The sequence below is a fragment of the Schistocerca nitens genome, chromosome 2, assembly GCF_023898315.1.
Source record: "Schistocerca nitens isolate TAMUIC-IGC-003100 chromosome 2, iqSchNite1.1, whole genome shotgun sequence".
Classification (NCBI taxonomy): Eukaryota; Metazoa; Arthropoda; class Insecta; order Orthoptera; family Acrididae; genus Schistocerca; species Schistocerca nitens.
Window position 1 is genome coordinate 52,061,279 of NC_064615.1, and position 11,871 is coordinate 52,073,149.

General features: G+C 42.9%; 1 non-coding gene across 1 annotated transcript; it reads right to left on the reverse strand.

Annotated features, from left to right (window-relative positions):
- Positions 1 to 821: 821 nt before the first annotated feature.
- On the reverse strand, positions 822 to 895 carry Trnas-cga (transfer RNA serine (anticodon CGA)). The gene has a single exon. It is a non-coding gene; the product is annotated as a tRNA-Ser (tRNA).
- Between the last annotated feature and the right edge of the window lie 10,976 nt (positions 896 to 11,871).

An 11,871-nucleotide genomic window follows, 5' to 3' on the forward strand; every position in this document is an offset into this window, starting at 1 on the left:
GAGGGGAAATGAGTAGTTTTTACCGTAAGTAGCCAGGAAGGAAGGCCTGACCTCGACTTCTTTAGAAAGGTTACACGCTCAGACAGCATCGAGGGAGCGACCTCACGACAGCCAACAAAACATACACTGAAGTGGAAACAGTCATGGGATACCAGAATGAGATTTTCACTCTGCAGCGGAGTGTGCGCTGATGTGAAACTTCCTGGCAGATTAAAACTGTGTGCCCGACCGAGACTCGAACTCGGGACCTTTGCCTTTCGCGGGCAAGTGCTCTACCATCTGAGCTACCGAAGCACGACTCACGCTCGGTCCTCACAGCTTTACTTCTTCCAGTATCTCGTCTCCTACCTTCCAAACTTTACAGAAGCTCTTCTGCGAAACTTGCAGAACTAGCACTCCTGAAAGAAAGGATATTGCGGAGACATGGCTTAGCCACAGCCTGGGGATGTTTCCAGAATGAGATTTTCACTCTGCAGAGGAGTGTGCGCTGATATGAAACTTCCTGGTAGATTAAAACTGTGTGCCCGACCGAGACTCGAACTGGGGACCTTTGCCTTTCGCGGGCAAGTGCTCTACCATCTGAGCTACCGAAGCACGACTCACGCTCGGTCCTCACAGCTTTACTTCTGCCAGTATCTCGTCTCCTACCTTCCAAACTTTACAGAAGCTCTTCTGCGAACCTTGCAGAACTAGCACTCCTGAAAGAAAGGATATTGCGGAGACATGGCTTAGCCACAGCCTGGGGATGTTTTCAGAATGAGATTTTCACTCTGCAGCGGAGTGTGCGCTGATATGAAACCTCCTGGCAGATTAAAACTGTGTGCGCCGACCGAGACTCGAACTCGGGACCTTTGCCTTTCGCGGGCAAGTGCTCTACCAACTGAGCTACCGAAGCACGACTCACGTTCGGTCCTCACAGCTTTACTTCTGCCAGTATCTCGTCTCCTACCTTCCAAACTTTACAGAAGCACTTGCCCACGAAAGGCAAAGGTCCCGAGTTCGAGTCTCGGTCGGGCACACAGTTTTAATCTGCCAGGAAGTTTCAGTCATGGGATACCTCATAATATCGTGTCAGACCTCGTTCTGCCCGGCGTAGTGCAGCAACTCGACTTGACGTGGACTCAACAAGTCTTTGGAAGAACTCAGAAGGAATTTTGAGCCATGCTGCCTCTATTGCCGTCTATAATTGCGAATGTTTAGTCAGATGGTTCAAATCGCGCTCAGCACTATGAGACTTAACATCTGAGGTCATCAGTCCCCTAGAACTTAGAACTACTTAAACCTAACTAACCTAAGGACATCACACATATACATGCCCGAGGCAGGATTCGAACCTGCGACCGTAGCGGTCGCTCGATTCCAGACTGAAGTGCCTAGAACAGGTCATCCACAGCGGCCGGCAAAGTTTTGTCAGTGCACGATTCTGCGCACGAACGGATGTCTCGATTATGTTCCATACGTGTTTGGTAGGGTTCACGCTGGGTTACACGGGTGACCAAGTCATTGGCTCGGACTGTCCAGAATGTCCTTCAAGCCATTCACGAACAACTGTGGCCCGGTGAAATTTTGGGAACATGAAGTCCATGAATGACTGCACGTGATCTCCAGATAGCTGAACATAACCGTTTCCAGTCAATGATGAGTCCAGCTGGACCAGAGGACCCAGTCCGTTCCATGTAAACACAATCCACATCACTATGGAGCCAACACCAGTACTTATTTGACAAATTAGGTCTGCACCACGCTTGTACCTTACCATCAGGTCTTAACAGCGGAAACCTGAACTCATCTCAGCAGACCATTTTTTTTCCCGTCGTCTAGATCAAACTGATACTGTCACGAGCCCAAGAGAGCCACAGCAATTTTGCAATTTGTGGTAAGTTCCTATGGGACCAAACTGCTAGGGTCATCGGTCCCTAGGCTTACACACTACTTAATCCAACTTGAAATAACTTAGGCTAAGGACAACACACGCACACCCGTGCCCGAGGGAGGACTCGAACCCCGACGCGGGTAGCAGCGCGAACCGTGGCAAGGCGGCTAGACCGCACGGCAACCCCGCGCGGCAGAGTCACTGCAAGCGATACGCTGTTAGTGAAGGCATTCGCGTCGGTCGTTTGCTGCCGTAGATCATTAACGCCACATTTCGCCACACTGTCCTAACGAATACGTTCCTCAAACGTCCCATATCGATTTGTGTTGTTATGTCACGTAGTGTTGCTTGTCTGTTATCAGTGACAACTCTACGCATACGCCGCTGCTCTCGGTCATAAAGTGAAGGCCGTTGGTCGCTGCATTGTCCGCGGTGAGAGGTATTGCCTGAAATTCAGTATTCTCGGCACACTCTTTATACTGTGGATCTTGGAACATTGAAATCCCTAACGATTTCCGAAATGGAATGTCCCATGAATCTAGCTCCAACGACCACATCGCGTTCAAACTCTGTTCTTTCCCGTCATGCAGTCATGATCACGTGGGACACCTTTTCACATCAATCAGTTGAGTAGAAATGAGAGCTCCGACAGTGCATCGCCCCTTTTTACCCTTTGTATGCGATACTACCGCCATCTGTACATGTGCGTAAGGCTATTCCATTACTTGGTCACCCAAGTGTAAAAGAGCATGCAACTAAGCCCTGCGAATGGCACTAAAGGAAGACGAATTACAGAGAGAATCACGCATTATTGGACAAGTATCTACAGTTAAAGGATGTAGGACGCAAGATGTCATGCGCAGTTTTACTAAGTTCAAAATGTTGATGAGAAGAAGAAGACAAGTTAAGAAGAGGTTTGTCTCTTTGACATGCAATGTATGGGTGTCGAAACCGTTACCGTGACATTCAAAATGCAGGACGAATGACACATAGGTTAAGGCGCATAGATCCACAGTGACAAAGCAAGACAAATAGAATAACTCTGGGTTATACAAGAGTAAATGCGCGGACTGTGGTAAGCTTTAGGTAGAGCACAGGGTAAAAGTTTGAGTTCCAGGGAGCATTGTGGTCACTGTAATCGGACAGGGTTTGGAGCGCAAGTGAAACATAGCAACAAGTGAACAAATTATTGCGGTGCTACACGGAGCTCCGAAAAGTTCTTATCTGAGTTGAAATCCTCAGACAAAAATACGTAACGAGCAAAGCGATCTTATGCATAAGAGTTATTACAAAGTTTTTAGTTTAATCCTTTAGCCTTACTTAAGGACGGCACAGAACTCTCTGCCAAGCAGAAGCTGCGGCCGCCCTCAGAGTAATGAAGGCGGTGAATGTGACACGGCAGAGGAAACTTCGGCGTGAGATTGTGTGCAGCCTGCTACACGAGAATTTCCCTCTACAAAAATCAAGTACAACGAAGAGACGCTACGTTCCTATAAAATTTTTAAAAAATCGTTTTTTGAATTTTTTAGACATTTCTCACAGGTTTTAGAGGTATTTTACACTACAGTCATCACAGTTGTTCATCGTATATGGAGGGCACTTCTCAGCGCTATAATCGTTGTACCATTTAGAGTTCGTAAAAACTGCAATATAAAGTCTTAGCAGGTTAGTATAAGTTTCGTTATGACAGTGAAGTTAAGTTTTGTATCGACAGGCTACTCTGCAAGTGTAACAAATTGTAAATTATGTTTAGCATTGAAAATTGATTTCTTAAAATAAAATCGCTTACATTCCCTAATGTTAAATGTTACTGGTCTTGAAAGCACACGGGACTTAATTTTTGCGGATGGTTGTGAAGCACATACCTATTGACTGTTTTAACGTCATCCATTGTTTCTTGCTATTCCAAGTACGACACTGAGCAAGTAATCACAAGGAGGAATACCCCCTTCACACTCAGATTTAAACGTTCCGAACTTTGCCTAAGGCGACTACGGAAATACTGAGATTGTGTACTTCTAATGACCATAGCCGGTATCCTTCCCTCGCAAACCAGAGTCTGTACATCTTTTGTGATCGGTGCGTCGTCGACGGTATGTAAAACTCCAATATTCGGCCCCGTATCAGGTTCCAGTTTAAAAGATGCGCGAGGAGTCAGCCGTCCGACGAAAGATATGTGGAGAACGGGTACCCAAAGATAATGATCGGTGTTGCGATACTCAGTACAAAGAAGCCACGCCAGACATCAGCTTGACTCCCTAAATACATAGCTGCGCTAACATTTTCTAAATTTCTGTGACGTGTCCTAAATGAGTGTAACGAGTCTTTTCATTAATATCTTCTAGCACAAAATTTTTATTTATCTCGTAAACTCTTCGGTCACTTTCCTTCGATGTACGGTGGGAACAGTATGGGAGAAAAATTGCATCTTGGCAATAGGACTTTTCGAATGGAGCACTTTTCTCGAAGATATTGTGTATCATCCATATTTCCATGTACGAGGGCAGTTCAATAAGTAATGCAACACATTTTTTTTTCTCGGCCAATTTTGGTTGAAAAAACCGGAAATTTCTTGTGGAATATTTTCAAACATTCCCGCTTCGTCTCGTATAGTTTCATTGACTTCCGACAGGTGGCAGCGCTGTACGGAGCTGTTAAAATGGCGTCTGTAACGGATGTGCGTTGCAAACAACGGGCAGTGATCGAGTTTCTTTTGGCGGAAAACCAGGGCATCTCAGATATTCATAGGCGCTTGCAGAATGTCTACGGTGATCTGGCAGTGGACAAAAGCACGGTGAGTCGTTGGGCAAAGCGTGTGTCATCATCGCCGCAAGGTCAAGCAAGACTGTCTGATCTCCCGCGTGCGGGCCGGCCGTGCACAGCTGTGACTCCTGCAATGGCGGAGCGTGCAAACACAGTCGTTCGAGATGATCGACGGATCACCATCAAACAACTCAGTGCTCAACTTGACATCTCTGTTGGTAGTGCTGTCACAATTGTTCACCAGTTGGGATATTCAAAGGTTTGTTCCCGCTGGGTCCCTCGTTGTCTAACCGAACACCATAAAGAGCAAAGGAGAACCATCTGTGCGGAATTGCTTGCTCGTCATGTGGCTGAGGGTGACAATTTCTTGTCAAAGATTGTTACAGGCGATGAAACGTGGGTTCATCACTTCGAACCTGAAACAAAACGGCAATCAATGGAGTGGCGCCACACCCACTCCCCTACCAAGAAAAAGTTTAAAGCCATACCCTCCGCTGGTAAAGTCATGGTTACAGTCTTCTGGGACGCTGAAGGGGTTATTCTGTTCGATGTCCTTCACCACGGTCAAACGATCAACTCTGAAGTGTATTGTGCTACTCTTCAGAAATTGAAGAAACGACTTCAGCGTGTTCGTAGGCACAAAAATCTGAACGAACTTCTCCTTCTTCATGACAACGCAAGACCTCACACAAGTCTTCGCACCCGAGAGGAGCTCACAAACCTTCAGTGGACTGTTCTTCCTCATGCACCCTACAGCCCCGATCTCGCACCGTCGGATTTCCATATGTTTGGCCCAATGAAGGACGCAATCCGTGGCAGGCACTACGCGGATGATGAAGAAGTTATTGATGCAGTACGACGTTGGCTCCGACATCGACCAGTGGAATGGTACCGTGCAGGCATACAGGCCCTCATTTCAAGGTGGCGTAAGGCCATAGCATTGAATTGAGATTACGTTGAAAAATAGTGTTGTGTAGCTAACAGATTGGGGAATAACCTGGTGTATTTCAATGCTGAATAAAACAACCCCTGTTTCAGAAAAAAAATGTGTTGCATTACTTATTGAACTGCCCTCGTAGCTTACATTTATTGTTTGTTGCTATCAAAAGTCTTGTATGACTTTACATTCTCGACAGTTTTTTTCGAAGTTGACAAATCCTACGAACATACCGTCATCCTCCCTTATCATGCTTTTTACTAGTCGGCAAATCCTATGAACATGCCATCATCCTCCTTTATCATCCCCTCCTTTATTATGCACATCAGAACTGCATCTCTGGTGCCTTCACGTCTCCTAAAGCCAAAGTGCCTAACAGATCCTCGTGTCTCTTCCATCTTTCTGTATGTTATAATGCAATAACTAGGCAAAATGCCTGCAGCACTGATATGTGTCGAAAAAAATCCTTGATACGGCAGTGGTGTGCGGTGGTGTGGTATACCCCTTATGACTAATTTGTATAATTAAATGCTAGTATCATGTTACACTACTTTGGTAGCTGTTCTTCTTCTTCTTCGGTTATCAACCCACAGGTTGGTTGGCAGCAGCACGCCATTCCGTTCTTTTGTCAACTTTCTTCTTCATATCTGCATAGGTCTGGCACCCGATGTCATTTATTACTTGTTGAATGTAGCTTAATCTAGGTCGTCCTCGGCGAGTTCTTCCTTCAATGATTCCTTCTAATATTCTCTTAATGAAATTGTTATGCCGTAAAATGTGACCTATGAAGGTTATTCTTCTTTTCTGTATATTTCGCCAAAGAGATCTGTTTTCTTTCACTCTTCTGAGGACATCTTCGTTTGTAGCCTTGTCTCGCCAGCTGATTTTTTCCATTCTCCGGTAGCACCACATTTCGAATGCCTCTAATCTTCTCTTTTCTTCTTTTCCACTAGTCCAAGTTTCACATCCGTAAAGGGCTGTACTCCACACATAGGTTTTCATGACTCTCTTTCTTACGTCTAAACTAACATTTCTACTCGTCAGTAAGTTTCTTTTTCCATTGAATGCTATTTTGGCAAGTTGTATTCTGTTTTTAATGTCACTTTTGCTCCTTCCATCTGCTGTTATTTTGCTACCTAAGTAGTTAAATTCTGTAACCTGCCCTAGTTTCTCTCCCTTTATTGTTATTCGTATGGGTTCATTGTAGTTCAGGGCGCCACTCACCATCACTTTAGTCTTTTTCTTATTTATTTTCATTCCATACTGTTCTTTTAAGGTGTTTTCCATTTCATTGAGTGCGGCTTCTAAATCTTCTTTCCTTTCTGTAATTATGGCGATATCATCTGCATATCGCAACATATCTATTTTCATTCCGTTAAGTTTTATTCCTACTTCAATATTCTCTCTTATTTTATCTATTGCTTCTTGGATATATGCGTTGAAAATTACTGGAGATAGTGGGCATCCCTGTCTCACTCCTTTCCTTATTCTTGCTGTTTCTTCTTTGTTTTCCTTCTTAACTAAGGCTGTTTCATTTTGGTATATTTTAAAGATTATCCTTCTATCATTATATTTCAGACCAGCCTTCTTCAGAATTCTAAACATTTCTGGCCATACAACATTGTCAAATGCCTTTTCGAGGTCTACGAAGGCTATAAATACTTGTTTGTTTTTGGAAATTTGTTTCTCAATTATTAGTCTTAAAGATAAGATTGCTTCCCTCGTCCCTACATCGCTTCTAAAACCGAATTGGTCTTCACTTAGAGTGCTATTCAATTGGTTTTCAACTCTTTTCAAAATTATTCTTATTAGAATTTTTGATGCGTGTGAAAGAAGACTGAGTGTTCGATGGTTTTCACAGTCCATAGTAGATGCTTTCTTAGGTATGGGGAATATGATGCATTTCTGATAGTCTTCAGGAACTTCACCTGTTTTGTATATTTTCTGTATGAGTTGCAGTAATGTAGCTTTCATTTTGTCTCCTGATTTCTTAATTAGTTCAGAAGGTATATCATCAACACCTGCCGCTTTCTTATCTGGTAGTTCTTTTAGTGCTTTTTCAAATTCATCTTTCAGAATTGTGTCCCCTAGTTCTTCTTTCTCTACTTCTTCGCTTAATTCTATCATATTATCTGTTAGAGGGTCTCCTTGATATAGCTCTTCAATGTATTCTTGCCATCTCTTCAGCGTGTCATATCCAAATAGTACCTTGCCCTCTTTGTTCTTTATAGTTCCTGAAGATTTTACTTTCCGTTTAGCAAAGTTTTGTTTTATTGTTCTGTAGGCCAAGTCAGTTTTTCCTTTAACCATGTTTTCCTCCACTTCTTTACAAATGCTGTTGAGGTAATTTTCTTTTGCTTTCCTAGATTCTCTGTTTATTTGGTTTCTAAGCTTTCTATATTTGTTTTCGCTTTGCTCGTCAGAGGCATTTTTGTATAGTCTTCTTTCTTCCATTAGACAAATTATTTCAGGTGTTATCCACTCTTTCCTGTTTACAGGTTTGGCTTTCCCAATAAATTCTTCTGCTGCTTTATGTATGCCTTCTTTGATTTGTTTCCACTCCTCGTTAGTACTCCCGGGAATAATGTTTGATGCCATCTCATCAGTTTTCCGTGCATAAGGGATCACTAGTTCTTCAGACTTTAGGTTATCTCTGTTCCATACTTTGTTCGTTTTTCTCTCTAATCGCTTGAGTTTGAGTAAGCATTTCATCATTACAAGGTTGTGATCACTATTAATATCCGCAGACGGGTAGCTTCTGCAATCCTTGATTTGGTTTTTAAAACGCGATTTTACTAATATATAGTCGATTTGGTGTCTTCTAGTATCTCCTGGGGCTTTCCACGTGTACCTTCTTCTTTTATGGTGGTTGAAAAGGGAGTTCGCTATGACCAACTTGTTTTTGGCACAAAATTCAATTAGCCGGCTTCCTCTTTCGTTCCTATCTCCTAGACCATATTTCCCTACAATTCCGTCAACTGTTAGGAGATATCAATAGAGTGGTAAAACTGTGCATTTGTAATTCTAATTCGCATAGACTTCATGAGGTATTGTTGAAACAAGTTTGAGTCTGCTGGCGCTTGTGAAACCCCAACACTCAACTCTAGTCCCTCAAGACGAAAAATTCTTCTTCTTATTGTTGAGAATGTCCGCCCCCGGTAGCTGATTGGTCAGGCCGACGGAATGTCAATCCTAATGGCCCGGGTTCGATTTCCGGCTGGGTCGGAGATTTTCTCTGCTCAGGAACTGGGTGTTACGTTGTCCTAATCATCATCATTTCATCCCCATCGACGTGCAAGTCACCGAAGTGGCGTCAGATCGAAAGACTTGCACCCGGCGAACGGTCTACCTAACGGAAGGTCCTAGTCACACGACATTTACATTTAAATTGTTGAGAATTATCTACTGCTGGCGCTGCTTCCCTGGCCCCAGTTGCCATCTTCATCTGTCTTGGCTTTCCTCAATCATATTTATTGCTTTCGTTGCCTCTTCCACACCATTTTGTCAGTTGCGTCGTGGGTGACCCCTTCTCTTCCGCTGAGCTGGTAACCATTATAGTATCTTCTTTGGTAAACGTATGTCCATCTTTTCACAGTTTGGTGAGGAAACTTTCATGTTCAGTATACAATGTCAAATCAAACATATTTTAGCCATCTACATTTCCAAATTATCCCAATAAAATAACAACTTTGAAAGCTATACAGCTGAAAGGTGTTTTATTTGATATTTTATTTGGTCCTGTTTTCATTTATCCTATTCAAATGGCTAAACCACATTAACTGTTTATGTGCGAGGCCGTCAGAGATATCCCTATACATTTTCAACCTTTGTCGGATTTCGTCATTTCGTATTCTGTCCATCCCAATGCAGTTTGAGCTTCGTCTGAAGTAACCCACCTCAGTAGCAAGTACTTTATTATTATTTCTTTTTGTAATGTTTCAGGCTTCTCTACCATGCAAAACTACATTCCAGACTATAGTTTTACATATTCTCTTCGTCGTTGTTCTTCTAATCTTTTTGTCCCACAGGAAAAAGTTCAACGCCCTTGTTACAGCTCTTCCTTTATTAATCCTACTAGTGATTTCATCATTGCTTGTATTAAGTAATACCCCAAGATATTTTGTCTTTTCCACACCTGCAATTACGTCTCCATCCACCTACAAATTATTTACTTTTTCCGTTCCAATATCGAAACATCAGGCAGGGTTTATTGTATTTATCTTTAAACTTTCTTAGCATGTAGCTGTGATCATCTTCATCTTCTATCATTTCCTTTCCTTTCCTTTGCTTTCCTTTCCTTATCCGCAAGAGCCGATGGGTGGTCTAAGTAGCTCCATCTCTTGCTATCTTTAGTTATTCCTTTCCCGTCGTCTTGATCAAAGGGCAGGAACAGCTTTGAGGGGAGGTGAAGCCAATCTTCCAAGGGAAAGAAAGAGCTGATGACAATGCCGAGTTCTCCAGTTTGGGATTTGTGCGATGGACTAGCTCCCCCCCCCCCCCCCCCCCCTTCCAGTCCATAGAAAAAGAGAGCCAGCTGAAATACTGTACCAAGTAGTATGACACTGTTTTCGGACGAAATTTTCAAGATGGTTATTTCTTTGCGGTTTTGTGCCTATTCTGCGCAATATATGATAGTTGACTGCATGATTAAAGGCAAATACTGTTATGTGGATCCTTATCTGCCTGAATGGGACCAGGAGGGAGGAGTGACTGATGAAGTACTCGATGAGCGACCAATTGATTCTAATGGTGGAGATGAAGATACTGTTATTGTCAGCGATCACGACACATCAGAGAAGGAAGGAGAGGAAAACGATGAAGATGAGATCAGTGACAGCTGTCATGACGGTAGTGATGGAATGACTAAACGTAGACAAGAATTGTGTCACTAAGTAGAAATTAGATGATGAATCGTGAGAATTTTATTTTTTTGCGTAATGTGTGTGTTGTGGTACTGTCTATACATTACTCTTATTTTAGGGACCGTAATCGCAGTTATTTCAATACAATAGCACTGGACACAAAGTAATAATTATCGTACAGCTCATTATTTGTGACTGGTACGTGGCTATTAATTAATAACTAAAATTCCATTTTATTGGTGTAAGTCTGTGTTAATGACATACGATAACTCCAGACCATCATTTTTTGTCGGTATTGTGGACAGTGCGGCCTGTTTATATTCGAACTCGATGTATTGTGACGGCAAACATTTCAGCGTACCGCAGCCACAACCAGTATATTTGGCTTCCACCACCGCTGTTAATCCAAAGCCATGAAGTTAATGTCTTTCGAGCCTATTACAGCAGGGTCTGATTAAGGGTTTCCTAGGGACACTGACGAATGCAAATCAGGCCTCTCGATCCTCTCAGGAGTTTAGTTACCAGTAGCGTAACATCAAAGATTAACGGCGCCCATTAGCCTGTGGCTAGCAGGTCACCCGATCTAAGGGAAGGTGCGTTAATTGATCCTCGGCTGCCTGACACCCAAACCGATAGGGGGCTACCTCCAATGCAATTACTCCTGCTATTAATTACTGTCTCCAGCTGCCTCTGGACTGGCGCTTTAGAAGCTGAAGTTTTAGAACATTTGCTTCGGAAAGCACTCACTCATTTGGTTTCTGAGTGCTTTTCACTGTAAAAACGTAGGTCCGTACTGTGATAACTGATTTCTCGTCGTCGGTTATATGTGACTTAATGTTGATCGGGAGTCAAATGTTACCTTATGACTCATTATAGCCATATTTACGACGTTAGTTGGATGTACGGGCTAATCATAGGTAACTCATGTGGTGCGTGAATATCATCTGATTGGTTTTCATAAACACTGGTAATTAGTCATTCAAGTAATAACGAGCTGTGTCATGTCGTATTATAGAAACACTGAGTAGCTAGGTAGCAAAATTTTGCATCAGTCACTGAGAACGAGAACAACTGCCTAGTAAAAGATTTGTTTTGTCATCATTTTCTGAGTGGTTGGAAGAGGTTTTCCAGTTGCATGTCACACGTACTGGGTATACAAATTGTCTTTCATTCAGTGATTTTCATTCCTTTCTGGATCCTCATGCCGTTAATCATTGCGGATTATTCCATCCTTTCGAGGCAGTTTTCCGTCGGCAAGAGAGTTTCCTGAACCATTGTCCGCTCCTTCGTCCCCTCTTGCAAGGCCGTTGGGGCAATGAGGATTACTCCTTGGGTATGATCACTGGTAAAAAAAATTTAAGCAGTGCTAGATACTTACCCGAGAGCCATGACGTTTTGATAAACACTCGTAGACGCTATTATTCGCTTTTTTTATG